Genomic DNA, 23,433 nt, shown 5'->3' with positions numbered 1-23,433 from the left:
TGAACACCCACCTCTTCCGACAAGCCTACAACCTGCAGTAACCCTCGCTCTACTGTACCACCGCGTGACCAGCTCTACCGTCACCTACTGTATCCTCACCCATCCCCTGTAGACTGTGAGCTCTCGCGGGCAGGGACCTCTCTCCTCCAGTACCTGTTTGTGCCTCGTATTGTTCACGATTATTGTACTTCTCCCTACTATGTAAACCACTTTTCACATGTAAAGCGCCATGGAATAAATGGCGCTATGATAATAAATAATAATAATACTCTATTAATTAGCATTAGATTGAATAGAAACATTTGATCTATATAGGGATTCTGCTTTCCATTAATGGAGACAGATAGTAAATTGTACAGCTTAAGTCCATAAGAAAATCATTCATTTGTTTAAACCAGCACAGCAAGAAGCTAGCAGATACAAATATGTCACAAAAATGTCCGGCTAACTAATTAACCAATATAACTATTGTGTTAGCACAGATTATATTATAAAACTATAATACTATCAACGGATGTCACGTTTTAGAATTGTTTTCTTTGGCTGGTCAATGTAGCTACTTGTTTTGTATTTGTATGTAGTAATCTTGGAAAAGGAATAGCTCTTTACTGTAGAAATCAAATAGTAGGTATATATTTTATAGTAAGTGATATTGAAAAATCGGAACTAGGTCATTTGGAAGAAAATGGATCTTTTATTTATGAAGCTGCTAATTATGACTTTTATGAGTGCCGCTTAACCATTTACTGCCTTTTATTCTTACCATTCACTTTTTAAGTATTTAAAGTGTAGCTATTATTTTAATTTTTATTTCCTAAATCGATAGTTCAGATGGAACTAAGCAACTTTGTAATATGTCTTATCAGAGAAATTTTCTTCTTTCTTTGTCAGAATTGATCAATCACCGATGAGACTATGTCACGACGGGAGGATCTAGAGACAAGAGGAGCTAGAGGCACAAGGAGGAGCCATAGGCAGAACTCCACCCCTCTTTGTTCTTATGTTTACATAGAATCTCATCAGTAACAGCTGCCATCGCCTATCTCCGTAATGTGAAAGTCTTCTCTAAATACAGATATTGCCTCAGAATTGAGATTTTTGGTCATGACTAGTGATGAATGTTACTCGATCGAACATCATGTTGCTCTGATGCGACTTGAGTATCAAGTATAATGGAATTCAATGTGAGTATTTTCAAACTCAGATGCTGGAGTAGTGGCGAGCATGCTCACCCATCACTAATAATGTCTGATCAATTACAGCAGAGAAAGAAGCAGATTTGTCTGATAAGATATATTTAAAAGTTGCTTATGTTCAAATGTACTATTGATTTACGTAATAAAAATTAAAACAACGTTTACACGTTAAATGTTTTTTTCATTTTCTCAAACAGACACTTGAATGACAGTTCAGGCCAGCAGCACTGGCCAGAACTGATGCTGCTATATCAGGCGGCCTTGCCTCTACGACATAGGCAGCACAGTTGAGCTGGAGAGAGGTGACGGGTTATAGAAGCTAATCACATGCTCCAGTGTTTCTGGCCAGTCTTAATGCAGTGCTTACAAGCTCAGAAAGAGCATGTAAACACTGAGCATGTTTGGCTATCATGTAGACAATAGTGATAGCAAATCCCCTGGGCAAGAAAAAGTAAACAAGGGCACATTTTACTAAAAAGTACATTGAAAATGTATAAGCTGTAACTAAACCTAGATGGGAATACACTTTAAAGAAAATGTATAGCTTAGCATTTTTTTTTTACTAATTAAAACCAGATTTTGATTCATATTCCAGTTTCTCTTTCAATTTTTTTTTTCGATTTTATTTTCTGTGCATAATTATGCAGATATCTATCTTTTCTAATCTGCTCCTCCCCTCGGTCAGTAGCCTTCTGTAATACTATCAGTTATTAAGTAGCCACATGGGCCACAGATAGCTGGTATTTGGTGTTGTCTCTAGATGGGAATGTTTAAAGCTGGGTTTACACACTGCAACATCGCTAGTGATATCGCTGTAACGTCACCGGTTTTGTGACGCAATAGCGACCTCCCAAAGTCTCTGTTGAGTCGCTGGTGAGCTGTCAAACAGGCAAACCTGGCCAACGACGCAACAGCGATCCGGACCTGCAGAATGACCTAGCTAGTCATTGGGGACGTTGAAAAGCAGCTCTTTGAAAGGAAGTCGCTAACAAAGTCACTGCAAAGTCCCTTTACACACTGAAACTTTCTAGCGATGCATGCTGCACAGCGGGAAACAAAGGACCTAGGAATGGTCCTGAACAATTTGTAGCGATCAGCAACTTCACAGCAGGGGCCAGGTCGCTGATGTGTTTCACACACTGCAACATCGCAAACGACATCGCTATTGCGTCACAAAACCGGTGACGTTACAGCGATGTCGTTTGCGATGTTGCAGTGTGTAAACCCAGCTTTAGGAATACCCAGTGATCTGTGTGGAGGTCATTATGCAAAGAGGAGGAGGAGGTGAGCTCTGACCATCATCCATTGACAACGGATACCTTTCATTTTGTAAGCCTGCTAGATAAAGAAGTGATTTCTACAAGAAGGGTTAGCCTCAGTGGCTTAGGGATGTTGGTAATATTTAAATAATGATGAGAAAAAAAATCCACATCAGTAGAATCACCAATTTTATATATATATATATATCTATCTATCTATCTATCTATCTATCTATCTATCTATATATATATATATATATATATATATATATATATATATAGATAGATATAGATATAGGTATATATAGTACAATAGAAAAAAAAACAGAGCGAAACAGGGGTTCCCTTGCTGGTTTCCCACGCTGGTACTAACCTGAATTCAAACCATACTGGCAGCACCTTTACAATGTGAACAGGTGCGTATCTGGATGGTGTATAAATATGAGAAAAAATTCCAGCCTGCCGTGAAGGGGCGCTGGGCTGGTATTGCAATGGCCAGTATAATATTCTAAATACCTTCATTTATGTTATAAGGTAGAATCTATTTTAGTTTTTCACAGTGTGCGGCTGGAATTTTTTCTTGTATATATATATATATATATATTTACATTTATTTTTTTTTTAAATATTTTTAACATAACAACTTCATTTGAACAATGGATCATTCTCTTAAGAAGGAATAAAATTATAAATGTATGTCATTATTGTAGAAAAGGATGAATTACTGTATATGGTCCCCAGGAGACATACTCTGAACTGGGTGATATATAATATGCATAGGTACAAACCATTAATATTCGAGTAGTCTACTTTTAAAAGGTCAATTGTTCATCCAAATTAATAATGTGCGGTGGGTAAGATGAATAAGTCAGTGTTTCCTTTGGCTGTCATTATTTTCTCACCAGCAATGATGGTTGTGAGAACAAGTTGGTGGTCGTAGGAAAAGGTTTATAGCAAAATGATGATCCTAGATTTTGGCACATATTCAGCTGTATTGTGGAATCTCCTAAGTAAAAGTGTTATTTTGGGCTATTTACACAATCACAATTATAGCGGTTCAGTACGTGAACACAGGCATTTATTTTTCTTTGCTCTTTTGTCTATTAGCGTAGCCCTTGGATAACCCTTGCCACCTGCTGATTTCTCTACATTTATTGGATCGCTTCCCGCCATATAAAACCTGATAATGAAAATATATTACAGCTGCTGAACTCCAGGCAAACAGCTGTAGTGTTACTTGACCCTTTCTCATACCATCCATGCCTTTTATTTTTCTCCAAGCTCACATCGGGCAGGAATGCTTTCTAGAGAAAAGCTTTCTGCCTTTAATTTGTCACACGATGTTAACACAAAAATGAGGTTGGAAACAGTACTGGTAGTTTTATATCGTAAAGGTCACATAAAAAAGCAGGTACGGACAGCGGGCGATGTAGAAAAAAAAGAACAAAAAGTCAACAGATTCAATAATAAAATGTATTACATTAAAAGAGAATTATCAGAAATAATGCTAAATGCATTTATCACCCCACGATAAGTTACATAAAATGTACAGTCACTAAGTTGTGACTGTTGCGATCCCCACTGCTTCAGTGAATGTGGGACCCGAAGTCTCCTGTGTGAATGGATGCTGCCCCACTCATTCCAGTCACTAAAGGCCCCGTTACACGCAACGACGTATCTAACGATATATCGCCGGGGTAACGGATTCCATGACGCACATCCGGCATCGTTAGTGACGTCGTTGCGTGTGACACCAACGAACGGTCGTTAACGATCAAAAATACTCACTTTATCGTTGATCGTTGACACGTCGTTCATTTTCTAAAAATCGTTGATTGTTGCAGGACGGAGGTTGTTCGTCATTCCCGAGGCAGCACACATCGCTACGTGTGACACCTCGGGAACGACGAACTACAGCTTACCTGCGGCCGCCGGCAATGAGGAAGGAAGGAGGTGGGCGGGATGTTACGGCTGATCATTTCCGCCCCTCCGCTTCTATGGGGCGGCCGCTTAGAAATGAGGCGGTTCACCGGCAACAGCGACGTTGCTAGGCAGGTAAGCCCGTGTGACGGCTCCTAACAATTTTATGCGCCACAGACAGCGATTTCCCCGTGACGCACAAACGACGGGGGCGGGTGCTTTCACCAGCGATATCGCTAGCGATAACGCTGCGTGTAAAGCCCCCTTAAGTTGTAACTGTTAGGATGCAAACTGCTTCAGTAAATGTGGATCCTTGGAGCGTGAGACGCTGCTCCACTCACTTCTATGGGACTTACAGGTGTCCCAACAGTCCCATAAAAATGAATAGTCATGGTCAAGCTTTCATTCTACAGCTTAAAGAGGTTGTCCACTACTTTTACATCGATTGACTATCCTCAGAACTGGTCATCAATGTCTGATTGGCCGAGGTCCGATATCGCCGCATCCCTGCTGATCAGCTGCTCCTGGTCCGGGTGTCAGGCAGCAGGAAAAACTCAGTTCTTGAGCTGCCCCATCTTCTGATAGCGGTCGTGGACAGGTAATGCACATCCTCCTCCTATTGATTTGTATGTGAGGCGGATGTGCAATCCCTGGCTGTGGCTGCTATCAGTTGACAGGGCAGCTTCAGAACTGAGCATTTTACTGCTCCCGCTGCTGGCACCGACAGCAGATGATCAGCAGAGTGCCAGATGTCAGACCTCAGCAGATCAGGCATTGCTGACCTATCCTAAGGATAGGCCATCAGTGTTAAAATAGTTGATAACCTCTTTCATTTTCACAGGGGACCTTGGGTCCTCCATGTTGTATTTGGTGCGGTCTCTGAAGATGGACTCCCAGTGATCATACATTTATCACATATCTTGTGATAAGTGATAAATGTATGTGGTGGGAAACCCTCCTTTATAACACACACCCCCTTTGCTGTGAAATCACTGTGTATTCATACAGGATTTGCGCTGAGATTCATCTGGCATTACCCCAACTTTCTACTGGATTCTAAAAATGTTACAATGCACAGTCCTTTAACAATACATTTATCATAGAAGGAACGTACAGTACATGTACTTTATATGAGAATAGCGTTCTTCAAGCAAAGGCCCTCAAACTCCAGCTGCAGGTATTAATGTTCCACAGCATTTAGCAACATGGTAAGGGTACGTCAATGTGCAGAAGATTTCTTGTAACTGTCACATTTACTCGAATGGAGTTTGCAGACATCCATGTGCATGCTGCAGAAATTCAACTCAGAAGTGTAGGATGGAATTTGCAGAAATGTCTGCAAAAATTAGCCATCTATGAACATAATGAATAAAAAATAATCAGGTGATGATTGTATTGTGTTACAACATCATATCATGGAAGAAAGCAGGAAATAATGTGGAGTGGAGTCATATGAAATTGTCTTTACCGCACAAAATATGATATATGGTATAATGTGACATGACAGTTTAATAATATTCACTCAGTCTTCTTTATTATAGAACAAAATCCATTTAAGACCTTGTTAAGAAGAGCGTATTATACAGAGGTATCATTGATGTGTGCGCCACAGAGAGCACATGGACCCATTATAGTCAGTGCGGTGTACACTGACGATATCCACATGGACCAAGGCTAAAATCACAAGCTGCACTACTATGATCTGATTTATTGACCAAACTAGTGTATGTATATAGGAGGTGTGGCGCCCCTGACCTGGTCAGGCACCACTGAGCACTGCACCCACGCTGGGTGAGTGCAAACAGGTAATCCTGATGGCTGGATTAGGGTGTGTACGCACAGACACATAGTGACCAGGTCTCACACACACCTTAGAGGGGACCCCTGGGCAGACCCAGGAGGGGGCGTGGCCTCCACATCTCAGCTAGTGGTGCAGAGTAGAGAAGCTGGAAGCTAGATGTGCAGTGGCAGTCAAAGAAAGAGCTGGAGGAAAACAGTCTGAAGTGGAGACGCGGGAGAGCGGCAACACTAGTCAGACCCTGCAAGTTTAGTGGCTGTTTGCGGGGGAGTTCGATTGCCACACAGTAAGCCTGAAAGACACCTCAGGAAGAAGCGATGCAGTTGAGTACGGGGACTTCTGGTAGACCAGGCACGCACGGGGGACAGGTCCCTAGAGCCAGACATCCATTTAGTGGTCTGCTAAAACCTGCCGGTGAGGGGACTCCAGGTGTCTCACCAACCAACACAGAGTCCACAGCATCCGCAGCAACGAGGGGCCCATAAGTGAGATAGGGCAAGGAGCCATCTTTACTTGGTCCACACTGAAAGCAAACGGGCCAGAAAGGGGAGAAAAGGCAGTTGCGACTTCCCTGGATGAATCCCATATACTTCAAGTCGGGGGTTATCCGAAACAAGATGTGCAATAAAGGCGAGCTTACAGTAATCCCTATACCAGCCTGAAGGATACCTGGTTCTCCCTGCGGTTTGTCTCAGCATCGCCCGGGTTACCTCACAGAGAACAACTGAAAGTGAGTAAAAGCCGTGAAAGACATTCTGGACTTTGTTATGTTATTATGCGACCTGTGGTTCCACGCACATACACCCGAGCCCCTGGGGCCGGCCTCACTCTCGGGAGGCCTTACCACCAGACTGCAGACACCATCAGCCCCAGACGCTCGTTAAACTGCAGTGGTGGTCACCCATAACCCTGACCGCAAAACTGAGAGTGGCGTCACAACACCAAATAAAGAAAACCTGACTGACCTGTTGCCAGAGGGGTCCCTAAAGAGATGTCCCCGCAGTGTCCCGGAGGCGGCCGCTGCAGCACTGTGGTGGGCGACTCAGAGGCAGCTCCTGCCCTTATCCGATGTGCGAAGGAGCGCATAGAATTGCACACGGAACCAGTCATGGCTGCAATTTGTGGACTTAATGGGCCTGAGTTTGAGTACTGCCATCTAAACCCAGCCTAAGGGTACACTCACGCTAGCATATAAAAAAAATCGCTCTGATTTTCATCCAGAAAAGGATTTTTTTCTCGCTTGTCATCCGTGTGCTGTCCATATGCAGTCCAGTTTTTCTCTCAGCAGCTATTATTCATTTGTGTCCTATGCTAGAGATTAGTAATGTATCCATAAAAAACGGATGGCACTAGGATGGTGCTTGTGGCATCTGATTTTGTTTCTCACACCCATACACTTGAATAGACGTCTCATCCGATTTACGTGTCCACTCTCACCATACTGCAATATTTTCCTCAGGCTGAATAATGTTAAGAAAAAAAATTGTAGCTCTACACTGCCTCATTGAATAACATGGATCCGAGTGTAATTCCCTTTGTTCGCACATTGCACTCGTCCGAGTTATACGCCAGTATGAGAGAGCCCTAATAGTGAAAATTCTTGTAAATAGAAGATCTGGGCTTCATCTTGAATCTAATGGCACTCTGCTCTCAGCTGCTGATAATAGAGAATGAAAATGTTGCAAAGCTTGTAAAGGTGTCAGCAGGTATTAAGGAAATAACAAATCTTAGGGTGCGTGCCCACGATCAGTGTTTAGAGCGTTTTGGACACAGCATGCTTCAGCTGCATCAAAACGTTGCATTGTACAGTACAAGCATAGTGGATGGGATTTCTTGAAATCCCGTGCCCACTGTGCTTGTTTTTTCCGCAGCATACACTGACCTGCAGAGGGTTTTTCCAAACCGCAGCATATCAATTGTTTGCTGTGGATTTGCATGCGTCCTCCGTAGCTAGAACACAAGCGTGAGACGACAGCGCACTGACCCCTGATCGTGGGTACAAGCAGCTGCAGTCTCCTGCGTTCTCATGCGGAGGAGACTTGCAGCCCCACAGGTCAGGACACAGTGAGTCCTGATCGTGGACACATACCCTAACACATATTTGACTTCTGTAACACACAAAAGCCTTATTTCATCATGCTGTTTTTTTTCTACAACATAACTGCATGAAATGTCACCAATTGTGCCATTTGGAGTCTTTACGCCAGTCTTGCCAATGTTTTGAAGAGTGGTCAGGGCTTAAGTGGGGCAAAGTTTGGTCAAGGTCACCCAAGAAATTCACCACAAGTTATTCCACTCCAGCTCCTGACTGGAGTACATTTCTGATGGAAGAGCACGGAAGTTGAAAGGTGTGCCAAATTCACTAAGCGTCTCATGCCTGTTAATAACTGAGTTGTATCCTACTTCACTGCACACTTCATCAAAACTGACAAACAAATTCCTCCTATGGTTATGATATTGGATAGTTTTAATTAAAGGGAATCTGTCAGCAGGTTATTGCTATGTAAGCTGAAGCCAGCATGCTGCAAGGGTTAACACTCTTCTCAAGGTCTGATCTGTTGTTTATAGGCTATGTTTATTAAGCACCAGGATCCTTATCATTGCTGGACTACAATGTCATGCACAGTGCAGTCCAGAACGCTCCCTTCTCTGATTGACATCTCACTGTCAATGTACAATCTCTATAGAGAGCCTGGTGTTCGTGGGACAGCTCTCTCACCTCTGCTAAATGGTTAAATCTAAAAATTGTAATTGTGTCAGAACGGCTGCACCCAGTAATCTAAGTGAATATTATTGGATTCAGATCTCTCTTCCTACGTCATGCTGTTCTCAGATGAGGTAGCAAAAACCTGCTGACAGATTCCCTTTTATATCCTATGCATGTTTTTACACAACTATATGCCAATATTAACTGTATAGTGCGGGGTACTTTAGGTGGATGGTGGGATAGCACCATCCTATCGTGCAGTAAATGTCATTGACTATCTTTATGCTGCTTTCTATTTGTTTGCTCTGCTGTGCAAGTTAGCATTTTCGAATTAATTATTAATTAATAGCTAATTATTAATCCAGATAGATTCATGGTCATAACCTAAATAACCAAATAACCATATAACTATAGTACAAGACTAAATACACATATTATAATAACACTCTTTTATGGGGCTTTACTCAAGTGCTCAGCATCTGGAACTTTCAAGCTGTTTTGTTTTACCTCATGGCAATCTAGGGTTACTAAATCAACACCATCCTAAGAAAGGGAAGATGAGACATAGACATTGAGGTATGCGCAGGCAATGATTATAGAGTTGAAAAGCTTATTAAAAGAGCTGGCAGAGTGTAAGTAGACTAAACTGTCAACTGTCACGTATGATCTGCACATCCCTGGATCTAGACTGGGTGACCTCCAGGCCCAGGAGTGAAATTTATACATCGCAATTAGCTCTGGACAGTTGACAAATCCTAAGAGGATGGGCGAGTGTGACTGCCAACATACTGTCAAACAAAGCTTTTTCCCATAACTGCCACCTGAAAGATTTTTCCTGATGGATGCTAAAATAGATTATATTGTATAGATGTTTTGATTAGCAGAAAGCTAAAAGATTTCGTCCGACAGATAAATGAAGTGTTGTGTTTAACAGTGGCTATTACTTGGAAGATAAGGGCAGCCACCGTTCTCTACAGATTGACTAATGCATTTTGCTTTAACATCTACGGCCCCATGTTGAAGGGCACCAAAATAATAAAAGCAAATGCTTGCATGCATAAAGTAGAAAGTAAAAAACACTTTTATCATACTCACCCGGGGTGCAGTCAGGTCCGATGGGTGTCGTTGTTCTCTGGTCCGACACCTCATCTCTGCGGCGATCACTGTCCTCCTTTTACCCAGCCCACTGTCGATGACTTGTCCTACGTCATCAACATACTCCGGCATTGCGCAGGCACACTTTGATCTGTACTGCTGAGGGCAAATCAAAGTACTGTAATGCGCAGGCACGAGGAAAGGTTAAAAACCGCTCATTCATACGCACTACAATACTTTGATTTTGTCTGATAAGGGCAGATCAAAGTGCGCCTGTGCAGGACCTCAATGCTGGCCAGTGTGTATGACATAGGATGCGTCATGCACACAGGCCTCAGAAGAAAAAGGACGGAGATCGGCACAGAGAGGAGGTGCCGGACCGTAGAGCAGCGACACCCATCGGACCGGACTGGCCCCTAGGTAAGCATTATAAGTGATTTTTCCGTTATACAGCGCGACTTGGGCTCTTATATACAGCATTCTGGAATGCTGTATATAAGAGGTCACTGGTGGTGGCTGCAATTTATAGTCGCCAAACCCTTAAGAGTTTGACAAATTTCAACATACCATGAATCATGCAAATTAAATGCTCAAAAATGAGTAATTCTGTAAACCCATTTAAAGATCACATAAATTCTTCAACTAGTTGTTAATAGTTAATGAAAATATCAGATTATTAAAGTAAAGGACCCCATACACATTAAATTAAGGTTTGACGAACCCGCAGTTATCAACAGGTTTGGTTGACGGTGTAATGTGTACGTGTGCTCTGGCCAAATCATGGTTGTTGAAGATACCGATTGGGCATTTCGGAATTTTTTCTCTAGGAGATAAGCCAACGATCTCTGTCGGCACCTTTTTTTATAGAGAACACAAGAGCGCCCTGCTGAACAAACGCTCTTGTGTATGAGACAGACGACTGAGATGACTGTGAGCCAAACTATTGGCCGAAGGCCGCCAGAAATCTAATTTATATGGCCAGCTTTATCACACACAGATTACCGCATATTAAATTCTCAAAAACACTCCACTTACATAAACACAGACTCTCAGCAGGCACAGGGCGTCCATAGAAGTTTTCACTTATCATTATTATTGTTTGAAATACTCTGAATCACTCAAATAACACAATCATTTGTATAGCTAGTATATAGATTCTTATACAAAGATACATTTAAAATTGCTGTATATTGTAAGTAAAAACAATGCTGGAAAACCATTTACTACTGGACCCCATGAATAAACACTAATGTGTCCCACAAAAGTTCATGTGATATATATCAGCATGCATTCTTTGCCCATTACTTGTATCAACCTCATCCTGAAGCTTTAGGTTTTATTTTTTGAATTGTTTTGTGCAGTTTATATTCACTATTGTGGTTTTTAAATGGTATAATACAAGTTAGGTATTCAAATATTCTACATTATATGAACCCATATATACACTAATCACCAAGATATGGGATATTACTGAGGAATGTCCATTATACAAAGCTAAAATGACAAACAACCACATCAGGTTTGTTGGAAAACTCAACCATTTGCTATGTGACCTATCTTTCTTCTACCAGATGAGCCTTTGGATTAGTATGCTGGTTCCTGCGGTTATACTTTTGGTATCATCTTCTGGCATATTATCTGACAATAACTACACCACATTCTCCAACTATCTGCATGTAGATAGTCTTTTGTTGATGACCCCCGGCTATGTTCTAGACTTTGCTACAAGCTCTTCCTCACAGTACACCCACTGCCAATCGTTGACTGTTCGGGGACAATGAACTTAGAATCTGACTGAGAAAGAACATAGAAGAATGGGAAGATTTTCTTCTCCCAGGGAATAAGCCATTTTCAGAGTGTTTGCAGTAGCCTATTTTTCACTAGTCATTAAAAATAGATGCACACGTGGCCGAAATAAACATGCATGTTTTTGGAGGGGTTGGGAAAGATAGAAGCCAACAGTTTTATAACTGTCACGTTAAGAGTACTGAATGTATCTAATCAAATGTCACACCTCATGTATATTTAAAGTTGGTTTAGTGGCTTGTATTCTATTATGTTAAAGGGAGTGTCTGGGACTTTTATTTTGATGTCCTGTAGGTAATTAATATCTGACTGGTGGGGGTGTCGCCTTTGGATAGATCATAAATATCTGATTAGTAGGGATGCAACATCCAGCATTACTGCCGATCAGCTGCTTCCAGTGCTGATGGTGGCTGGATAACTGTATACTGGCTATAGCTGAGTAATGCACAACCATCACCTACTCAAATCAATAGGGCGCAGATTTGCAACACCCAGGCGTGGTCACTATACAACTGACGGAGCTGTATTGTGCAGTTCCACAACTTAGTACATCCGGACGCCACTTGCATTGCGAACAGCTGATATTCAGCGGTGCTGAGTGTCGCACCCCCACTGAGTAGATATTGATCACCTATCCAAAGGCAACACCCAACCCTATCAGAACTATCCTGAAAATATTAATGTTCTCGGCAATCCCTTCAACTGTTCTATTTAAATGTGTAAAAATGTGGCTCTTCTAGGAGTAAAATGGACTCCTATAATAAAATCTAGCCCTCTCCTGAAGCTGACTGCAACTAAAGCGGGCTTTACACGCTACGACATCGCTAGCAATTGCTAGCGATATCGAGCGTGTAAGCACCCGCCCCCGTCGTGGATGCGATATCGTGTGATCGCTGCCGCAGCGAACATTATCGCTACGGCAGCGTCACACGCACTTACCTGGTCGGCGGCGTCGCTGTGACTGCCGAACAATCCCTCCCTCAAGGGGGAGGGACGTTCGGCATCACAGCGACGTCACAGCGACGTCACTAAGCGGCCGGCCAATCAAAGCGGAGGGGCGGAGATGAGCGGGACTTAACATCCCGCCCACCTTCTTCAATCCGCATTGCGGCCGGCGGCAGGTAAGGAGATGTTCCTCGCTCCTGTGGCTTCACACATAACGATGTGTGCTGCCGCAGGAGCGACGAACCACATCGATAATCAACCATTACCGATTTTTGGTTTTTGGACGATCTCTCCATGGTGAACGATTTTCACCATTTTTGATTCGCTTAAGGTCGCTGGTAAGAATCACACGCTGTGATATCGTTAATGACGCAGGATGTGCGTCACTAACAACGTGACCCCGACGATAAAACATTAACGATATCGTAGCGTGTAAAGCCCCCTTAAGGCTGATGTGAGGAGCAATTATGCCTAAAAACATACCTTGGCTTTCAAAGCTCTTGTCTCTTTGTGCAGAAATCCCCATCAGCAGTACCTCTACAGGATATATACTCCCAAGAACCTGGTGCCAGACTATAGCTGAGGACATTTATGTTTTCTATCTGCATAGAGTATAAATGGACAATTTTCCAAAGCTACTATAAACTTCCGTAACACAGGTCTTGACACAAATTTATATTCATTTTCATGGGTCCTCAGAGATTTGCAGTTTTTGAGGAATGAGTTTTCAGTACGTGTGAAGAACTGTTCCATGCTCTGTGGTTAGAATATTTATGTCACAGCCATGAACGGCATTTTTTTATTCGGTTATAAAACCTACCTGAAAGACTAGCGTTGCTCAGCTGAAGATGTATACACTTTTTTTAACCTTTCATTTTCTAAGATCGGGCTTTTCATCAAAGTTTAAAAAAACTAGCATCACTATATCTGAAGAAAATCCAATCTGTGCTACATAAAATCCCTTCCTTTAACTGCACTAATATTGTCTCTGTGATACCTACTGATAATATTCTCTTCATCGCTGATACACAGTCACATTCAGTTCTTATCTAATATATAGAGAGGGAAAGCGAGAGACAGGTTAAGAGACAGACAGGTAAAGAGACAGACAAAGAAACAGAGACAGACACAGGGAAACAGACAGACAGAGAAAGAGAGGGAAAGAGACAGACAGGGTAAGAGAGGGAAAGAGACAGACAGGGAAAGTGACAGAGATAGATAGACAGACAGGGGAAGAGATAGATAGACAGACAGGGAAAGAGATTGAGACATACAAAGAGATAAAGAGAGAGAGAGAGATATACAGAGGGGGAGACAGACATTATAATTACATTTATATCTATTTGTTTTGTGTTTTTTTGTGTGCAGAATACATTTTTGTTAATACATTCTATATTGTTAACAGCAGTTATTAATCCGGGTGAAGCCGGGTAGTACAGCTAGTTTCTTATAAATGAGGAAAATGAAAATAGCTGGGCTTCTTCATATCAAAGTGTGAATGTCAGGACGTTAATCATATATTTAAAAGGAAATGACTAGTAATTCCTTTGGTCATGTACTTTATTTTGGAATCACGTCTGTATTGTCTCCGGTTTCGAGCGACTTTGCTTATCTGCTTTTAGTAATTAAATAGCATTTAACAGTCCCATAAGCGCTGTAATCTTTATCTTCAGCAGGAAATAGGTAAGGGGTTTGGTTTATATGGGCAACATCTGTTAAGCAGCTGCATAGCAAATATTTCTCTGAAAATTCATATCCGGAAATAATGCTTCCCATGCACATGTCAAGGTTGGGGGAATTTATCGAAAATTATATATATAGTGTTCCTATACACTGTCCTACAACCAAGACAATATTCCTACTAGATGAGTGAAAAAGCCGCAATTTTCCTATGAAGCCTCTGTATTCCCTACATTAAAGCTATGCTGTTCAGACGAAAAAGAAAACACAAAAAGAAAAAATAATATTAAAACAATTTTGAGGGATAGCAAATTTATATTTCTGATGGCCCACTAGAAATGTATTAACTAGAGTGATTCCTTACCCCTATTCTTGAGACAGCATGCTGAGCTGGGCGGCACCAAATTAGCTGCTTTAAAAATAACTTATTTTGCTGATGCTTTGATGTTAATGCCCTATGTGCACATTTGAGGCCACCCAGTGGTTGGGATTCTAGCTTTTGTTTGTGTTAACATTGTTTTATGAGAAATTGGTATCCTTAACCCCTTAAGGACGAAGCCAGTTTTGTCCCTAATGCCCAGGCCATTTTTTGCAATTCTGACCACTGTCACTTTCACAGGTTATAACTCTGGAATGCTTCAGTGGATCCCGGTGATTCTGAGATTGTTTTTTGTGACATATTGTAGCTCAGGATATTCATATATTTAGGATGATATATTTTGCATTTATTCGTGAAAAAAATCGGAAATTTGACGAAAATTTTGAAAATTTTGCAATTTTCAAACTTTTAATTTTTATGCCCTTAAACTAGGGAGTTATGTCACACAAAATAGTTAATAAATTACATTTCCCACACGTCTACTTTACATCAGCAGAATTTTTGAAACAACATTTTTGGAGTTTGGAAGTTAGAAGGGGTCAAAGTTCATCAGCAATTTCCCATTTTTTCAACAAAATTTACAAAACCATTTTTTTAGGGACCACATCACATTTGAAGTGACTTTGAGAGGCCTAGATGACAGAAAATACCCAAAAGTGACACCATTCTAAAAACTGCACCCCTCAAAGTACTGAAAACCACATCCAAGAAGTTTATTAACCCTTCAGGTGCCTCACAGGAATAAAGCAATGTGGAATGAAAAAATAAAATAAATATTTTACCTAAAAAATGTTCCTTTAGCGCCAATTTATTCATTATAGAAGAAGTAACACAACAAAATGGAACCCAAAATGTGTTCCCTAGTTTCTCCTGAGCGCGCTGATACCCCACATGTGGTCAGAAACCTCTGTTTGGACAAATGGGAGGGCTCAGAAGAGAAGGAGCAATATTTGAATTTTGGAAAGCAAATTTGGCTGAAATAGATTGCGGGTACCATGTTCCATTAGCAGGGCCCCTAAAGTACCTAAACAGCAGAAACTCCCACAAGTGACCCCATTTTAGAAATTAGACCCCTTAAGGATTTTATCTAGACATATAGTGAGCATTTTGAACCCACAGATACTTTACAGATTTTGATAACATTAAGCCGTCATATTGAAAATTTTCATTTTTTTCACAAAAATATTGCTATAGCACCAAATACCTCACTTTTCAAGAGGTAACACCAATAAGTGGACCTTAAGCCCGCTTTACACGCTTCAATATATCTCACAATCCGTCGTTGGGGTCAAGTTGTAAGTGACGCACATCCGGCATCGTTTGTGAGGTATCTGCGTGTGACATCTACGTGCGATCAGGATTGAATGCAAAACCGTTGATCGCAAACACATCGTATCTTTGTCTAGAATTGAGCGTTTTGTTGCACGAACCTAGTCAATTGTAACGTGTGACATCCCTCATACGATTTTGGTGTCTGATGCTATGTGTGCAGGTGTGCGCTCTGCAACGCAGCTTAAAAAAGGTCCGCTTCAGAGGGCAGCTGAAAAGCTGCGTTCTGAAGCGCCTCACAACGTCTGTCATTCACTAATCTCTGTCAGTCGGTCACTATCTCTGTCCCTCACTCTCTGTCCATGTCAGTCTATCCCCCTCTCTCATATACTCACCGATCCCCGATCCTCGGCGCTGCACGGCATTCACACTGCTCCGGCGGCTTTTACTGTTTTGAAAAAGCCGGCCGCCCATTAAACAATCTCGTATTCCCTGTTATCCCCGCCCACCGGCGCCTATGATTGGTTACAGTGAGACACGCCCCCACGCTGAGTGACAGGTGTTACACTGCACCCAATCACAGCAGCCGGTGGGCGTGTCTATACTGTGTAGTGAAATAAATAATTAAATAATTAAAAAAAACGGCGTGCGGTCCCCCCCAATTTTAAAACCAGCCAGATAAAGCCATACGGCTGAAGGCTGGTATTCTCAGGATGGGGAGCTCCACGTTATGGGGAGCCCCCCAGCCTAACAATATCAGCCAGCAGCCGCCCAGAATTGCCGCATACATTATATGCGACAGTTCTGGGACTGTACCCGGCTCTTCCCGATTTACCCTGGTGCGTTGGCAAATCGGGGTAATAAGGAGTTATTGGCAGCCCATAGCTGCCAATAAGTCCTAGATTAATCATGTCAGGCGTCTATGAGACACCTTCCATGATTAATCTGTAAATTACAGTAAATAAACACACACACCCGAAAAAATCCTTTATTAGAAATAAAAAACACAAACATATACCCTGGTTAACCACTTTAATCAGCCCAAAAAAGCCCTCCATGTCCGGCGTAATCCAGGATGCTCCAGCGTCGCTTCCAGCGCAGCTGCATGGAGGTGACCGGAGCTGCAGAATACACCGCCGCTCCTGTCACCTCCACACAGCTAATGAAGGCAATAGCGCGATCAGCTGAGCTATCACTGAGGTTACCCGCTGTCACTGGATCCAGCGGTGGCCGCGGGTAACCTCAGTGACTGCTCAGCTGATCGCGCTACTCACCTCAGTTGCTGCGTGGAGGTGAGAGGAGCGGCGGTGAGTAGCGCGATCAGCTGAGCAGTCACGGAGGTTACCCGCGGCCACCGCTGAATCCACCGCTGGATCCAGTGACAGCGGGTAGCCTCAGTGACAGCTCAGCCGATCGCGCGGCTGTCTTCATTAGCTGTGTGGAGGTGACAGGAGCGGATGTGTCTTCTGCTGCTCCGGTCACCTCCATGCAGCAGCGCTGGAAGCGACGCTGGAGCATCCTGGATTACGCCGGACATGGAGGGCTTTTTGGGGCTGATTAAAGTGGTTAACCAGGGTATATGTTTGTGTTTTTTATTTCTAATAAAGGATTTTTTCGGGTGTGTGTGTTTATTTACTGTAATTTACAGATTAATCATGGAAGGTGTCTCATAGACGCCTGACATGATTAATCTAGGACTTATTGGCAGCTATGGGCTGCCAATAACTCCTTATTACCCCGATTTGCCAACGCACCAGGGCAAATCGGGAAGAGCCGGGTACAGTCCCAGAACTGTCACATCTAATGTATGCGGCAATTCTGGGCGGCTGTTGGCTGATATTGTTAGGCTGGGGGGCTCCCCATAACGTGGAGCTCCCCATCCTGAGAATACCAGCCTTCAGCCGTATGGCTTTATCTGGCTGGTTTTAAAATTGGGGGGACCGCACGCCGTTTTTTTTAATTATTTAATTATTTATTTCACGCCCACCGGCTGCTGTGATTGGGTGCAGTGTGACACCTGTCACTCAGCGTGGGGGCGTGTCTCACTGTAACCAATCATAGGCGCCGGTAGGCGGGGAAAGCAGGGAATACGAGATTGTTTAATGAGCGGCCGGCTTTTTCAAAACAGTAAAAGCCGCCGGAGCAGTGTGAATGCCGTGCAGTGCCGGGGATCGGTGAGTATATGAGAGAGGGCTGCTAAACTCAGGAGTTTAGCGGTCACCGGTGAGTCTTCACTGGTGACCGCTAATCAGGACGCGACACAGACAGAGCCGCAGCATGACAATGAAGTCGGGTGAGGTTCACCCGAGTTCATTCTGACAGTGCGGCTCTTTCTGTGTCTGCTGTCATCTGCCATTCAGCTCTGCTACATGGCTCTGTCTGTGTCTGCTGTCATCTGCCATTCAGCTCTGCTACATGGCTGTCTGTGTCTGCTGTCAGCGGCCATGTAGAAGGGCTGAATGGCAGATGACATAGTAAAAACGCATCCCTACACATTACACACGCTTGGCAAGTCAATAAATTAAAAAAAAAAAAAGGTGCCCAATGCATACGTCACAGAACACATGATCTAAAGGATCACACACAAAATTGATCAATTTAACATAGACTACCAACGCACGTGTGACAGCAAATGAACGACCTACGTGCAATCTCATAAGATCCCGTATGCAACCTGGGCGTGCCACATCGCAAATGCGATTGTACAACTAATTGCAACGTGTAAAGCAGGCTTTACAGTTTGTTACCCACTTTCTTATGATCACGGTGACACCCCACATGTAGTCAGATACCTCTGTTTGGACAAATGGGAAGCCTTGGAATGGAAGGAGCAATATTTGAATTTTGGAAAAGCTGAAATAGATTGCGGACACCATGTAATATTTCAAGGGCCCCTAAAGGTACCTATACAGCAAAAATCCCCCATAAGTGACCTCAATTTGGAAAGTAGACCCCTCAAGGATTTTATTCATGGGTATAGTGAGCATTTTGAACCCCCAGGGGCATCACACAAATGTTGCTCTAGCAGCAAATGTCTAACTTTTAGGATATGTGCCCACGATCCGGCGACACTGAGTCTGTGGAGATGTGAGTGTTGTCCACGGAAGAACGCAGCTGGCCATGACCTCGATCCAGGTGCGGCTGCTGCTAACTTTAGCTCTATTTTGTCCACGGAGAACTCTCCTCTCCGCAGCATAAATTGACATTCTGCAGCGCCAGATGTCAGTTTATGCTGTGGAGAAAATAAGCACAGTGGCAGGAGATTTCTAAAAAAACTTCCACTGCGATTGTACTGTACAACGCAGCGAAAACACAGCGTCCAAAACGCTTGAAACCCTAATCGCAGGCACGCAGCCAATAAAGCTAGGAAGGATGGATACATAGATAAACAGATGTCAAACACATATATAGTGTCCCACCCCCCTACATATTCTAAGCTGGCACCCTTTAGTGACTTTCATGTGGCACTAAAGGGTGCTTAGCCTTGTATTTAGCCAAAAAATAAATAATTAAAAAAAAAAATGACGTGGGGTCCCCCCATTTTTGATAGCCAGCTAGGGTAAAGGAGATGGCTGTAGCCTGTAAACCACAGCTGGCAGCTTTACCGTGGTTGGTGATCCAATTTGGAGGTCACCCCAGGCTCTTTTTTATAATTATTTATAAATAATAATAATTACTAACAAAAAAAAAAGTAGGGTCCCCCCCAAATTGGATCACCAGCCAAGGTAAAGCAGACAGCTGTGGTCTGGTATTCTCAGGGTGGGAAGGTCCATATTTATTGTCCCTTCCCAGCCTAAAAATAGCAGGCTGCAGCCGCCCTAGAAGTGGCACATCTATTAGATGCGCCAATCCTGGCGCTTTGCCCCAGCTCATCCCGTGCCCTGGTGCGGTGGCAAACGGGGTAATAAATGGGGTAATAAATTACCAGCTGTAATGTCACCTGACATCAAGCCCAGCAGTTTGTGATGTCACGGCGTCTATCAGATACCCGACATCACGAACTGTCAGTATTAACAAAAAAAAAATAGCCAAAAAAAAAAAATTATTTGAAAAAAACACTCCCCAAAACATTCCCTCTTTCACCAATTTATTGTAAGGAAAAAAAAATCTGGTCCGCAGTAATCCAATAAGGGGTCCCACGACGACTCTGGACCTTCTAGAATATGGGGGGCACGCTCAGGGAACGTATCCCCTATTATCTAAGATTGCAGACCATCCATGTGAGGAGTGTGGGTGCAATGAATCTGCATCCACTCTCCCCGAATCCACAGCAGCAGTGTGCATGCTGTAAGCTCAGTGTCTCACTGTGACTAAACACAGGAAGCTGAGCTGACAGCCGCTCCACGCATGTTACCAGCGTCTGCTGTGAAGGAGGAGGGAAGCGGGGATCAGCGCCACACAGGTATTGTAGAGCAACACCGGGGGGAATAGGGGGTGACCTAGCAGGGCCTGGGGAGGAGTTTTCTGTCACATGTGTCATGGCACATGCAACAGAAATCAGAGGAAAAGGGAATATGCGGCTGGCGCGCTGCTGTGCGTGCGGCCACCATCGATTTCCGGGAGGGGGTTGGGGGGAGGGGGGGGAGGGGGTACTTTGATGACACCGGGGGACTGGGGAGGAGATTTATCTCCCATCTGACATGTTTGTTCATGCCACATGGGAGATAAATCATTTTTTACCGGCGCTGTCATTTACTGTAACATGGTCATCGGTGTGCGGTGTGTACCGGTGATCACGTGAGCGGGGACCGGAAAAACTGGCCTGAATCATGATCTCCACGGTGTCAGCTACCTCCGGCAGCTGAACCCCAGAGATTTTCTGATGCTGGGGGGCGCTATTCACTTATTTCTGCCTGCCGTTTATTACCGGCAGATCGGAATAAGTACCTAATTCTGCCGCCGTTTATCTACGTAAGGCTGTCGTAATGGGGTTAAACCTATTCGACAAAATGTAAAGGTGGACACATATGTTCCAAGTCACATATCCACAGTTTAACTCCTCCCCAACAGCTGTATAAAGTGGGTGCAGGACTTCTAGTTGCACCATACCCAGCAGATGAAGATTGTGCTATTCAGCTGATATGTGCCCTCAATTGCAGCAACTAAAACTTCCTCTGATTGGTGCTGTTTAACTCCTTAAATGCTGTTGTCAATCTCTAACAGGTTATTTGCAGTCAGAGCTGGAGGTTAACATGGTCCTCCATCTGTGATTACAGGTAACCTGGCCTCAGGTGACCTCACTGATCGGAGTGACCTCAGGTGGTTACCTGTGATCACAGACAGAGGACCGTTCGAACCTCCGGCTGTGACTGCAAATAACCTGAGTAATGGATCATCTTTCTCTGTCTCAAACTCACAGTGGGCGGTCAATGTTCTATGGTGCTGCCACTTCAAAAGTAACAGAGCTGTAATCGTCGAGAGGATTATGTTGGACCTGGGTGTTTTGGGAGTTAATAAAGGGGTGAAAGGGTGGGTTTTTTTGGTATTTTATTTCAAATAAAGGATTTTTTTGGTGTTTGTGTTTATTTCTTTTCACTTACAGATTAGTAATAGGGAGGGTCTCATAAATGCCTAACATTTCTAATCTAGGGCTTAGTGACAGTTGTGAGCTGTTATTAACCCCTTCTTACCCTGACTGCAACCACACCAGGGCAATCGGGATGAGATGGGTAAAGTTTTGGGATTGTCGCATCTAATAGATGCAACAATCCTGGGCGGCTGCAGGCTGCTATTTTTAAACTTGAGGGCCCAATAAACATGGGCCTCCCCAGCCTGAGAATATCAGCTTCCAGCTTTATCATGGCTGAGTATCAAAATTGGGGGCGACTGCACACCGTTTTTTAAAATTATTTATTTAAATATTTAAAAAAAAAAAAAAAAAAAAGACGCATGTGGTTCCTCTTTTTTTGATACACAGCCTAGATAAGCAGACGGCTGGGGGTTGCAGCCTGTAGCTGTATGCTTTATCTGTGCTGGGTAACATAATATGGGAGGACCCAAAGCCAATTTTTTTATTGATTTATTTTTACTGCAATAGAGACGCACACGTACACACACGTACACACACACACACGTACACACACACAGAGCACCTCTGATTGAAAGCAGTCAGACACGCTGTCACAAAGGGTGAGGGCGAATATGACTGCAACCAATCAGAGATGTGGGGACTGAAGGTGGGTGTTAAAAGCAGTGAATATGTATGAAGGATAATGAGCAGCCCCGGAAGTAGCATTATATATAACCGGGATCAATTCTGGGCTCAAACCAGGGGGGTTTTTAACCCGGATTGACCCACTGATCCCGGATATCTGCAAGTCCGCTCATCACTACTTGATACGTTTCTGAGTTGTAAGCTGTGGGAAGAGAGCTGAGGTCCTTTCCTATGAGCCTAAGGTGCCATGGATGTCAAGGTCCAGGCTAAGAGGTGAGGTTTTAGTGGTCGTTTTCTGGCAAAAAGCTGGGTTCATCACACCATGAGGGGCTGTCGACTCTGAATAACTGTCTGGATATGTAATCATCATTATCGTCAATTGCTGTCGTAACAGTAAGTTTTTCTGTTGCACCTGAGGTTTGTATATTGTTTATTGAGACGGGCTGATCCAGCACCCCGTCCACAACTTCAATTCCTTTTTTTTACCATCCTGCTGAGGACAGCCCGCCAGCCAGAGAGATCATCGTGACCGTTAGCTGTCATTAGTCCCTGGCTAGGTGGAGACAGAATCAGACACATAGAACAAGTGATCAGGAGACTGGGTCCCCTATAAAGAATAATTTATTCTTTTAAGTATTCAACAAATTTAATTACACCACTTTTCCCCCACTTTTAAAAAAAAAAAAAACAAAAAAAAAACATTAAAAAATATATATATTTTATACTACTGTGTCAGCAAAAGTCCAATCAAAACACAAAATTATTTAACTCATATGTTACTTGCATAGCAGAAAAAGAAAATCAATTGCAAAATTGCCATGTTTCAAATGCTGCACCGCCCCAAAAATTGTAATAAAGCGAGATCAAAACATTTTTTGCATCCAAAATTGTTTTAAAAAAATTCAGCTTGCCAAGCAAATAAGAAGCTCTCATACAGTTCCATCAATGGAAAAATACAAAGTTATAAGACTCAAATATGGCGACACAAACCAAAATTTTTGTTTACAAATTTTACCTTTTTTTCACTTAAATGATAAAAAGGAATGTGAGTTTGGTATCATCGCACTTGTACTGACCTGGAAAATCATGTTGCCAAGTCATTTTTACTGCACAATAAACATAATAGAAATAAAACCAATAAAAATAGGTCGGAATTGCAACAGTCCTCATATGGTTATGTTGATGGATAAATAAAAACGGTATGTTGGAAGAAGGAGAACATAAA

At 42.9% G+C, this 23,433-nt stretch overlaps 1 protein-coding gene across 1 annotated transcript in view; it reads right to left on the bottom strand.

The window, feature by feature from the left end:
- Nucleotides 1–23,433, bottom strand: part of ST6GAL2 (ST6 beta-galactoside alpha-2,6-sialyltransferase 2) — a 233,829-nt gene that overhangs the window by 76,614 nt on the left and 133,782 nt on the right. The gene's annotated exons all lie outside the window — the stretch shown is intronic.

The sequence above is a fragment of the Anomaloglossus baeobatrachus genome, chromosome 2 (assembly GCF_048569485.1).
Source record: "Anomaloglossus baeobatrachus isolate aAnoBae1 chromosome 2, aAnoBae1.hap1, whole genome shotgun sequence".
Lineage (NCBI taxonomy): Eukaryota > Metazoa > Chordata > Amphibia > Anura > Aromobatidae > Anomaloglossus > Anomaloglossus baeobatrachus.
The sequence above is the reverse complement of the archived record's forward strand: the minus strand, read 5'-3'. Positions and strand labels throughout refer to the sequence as shown.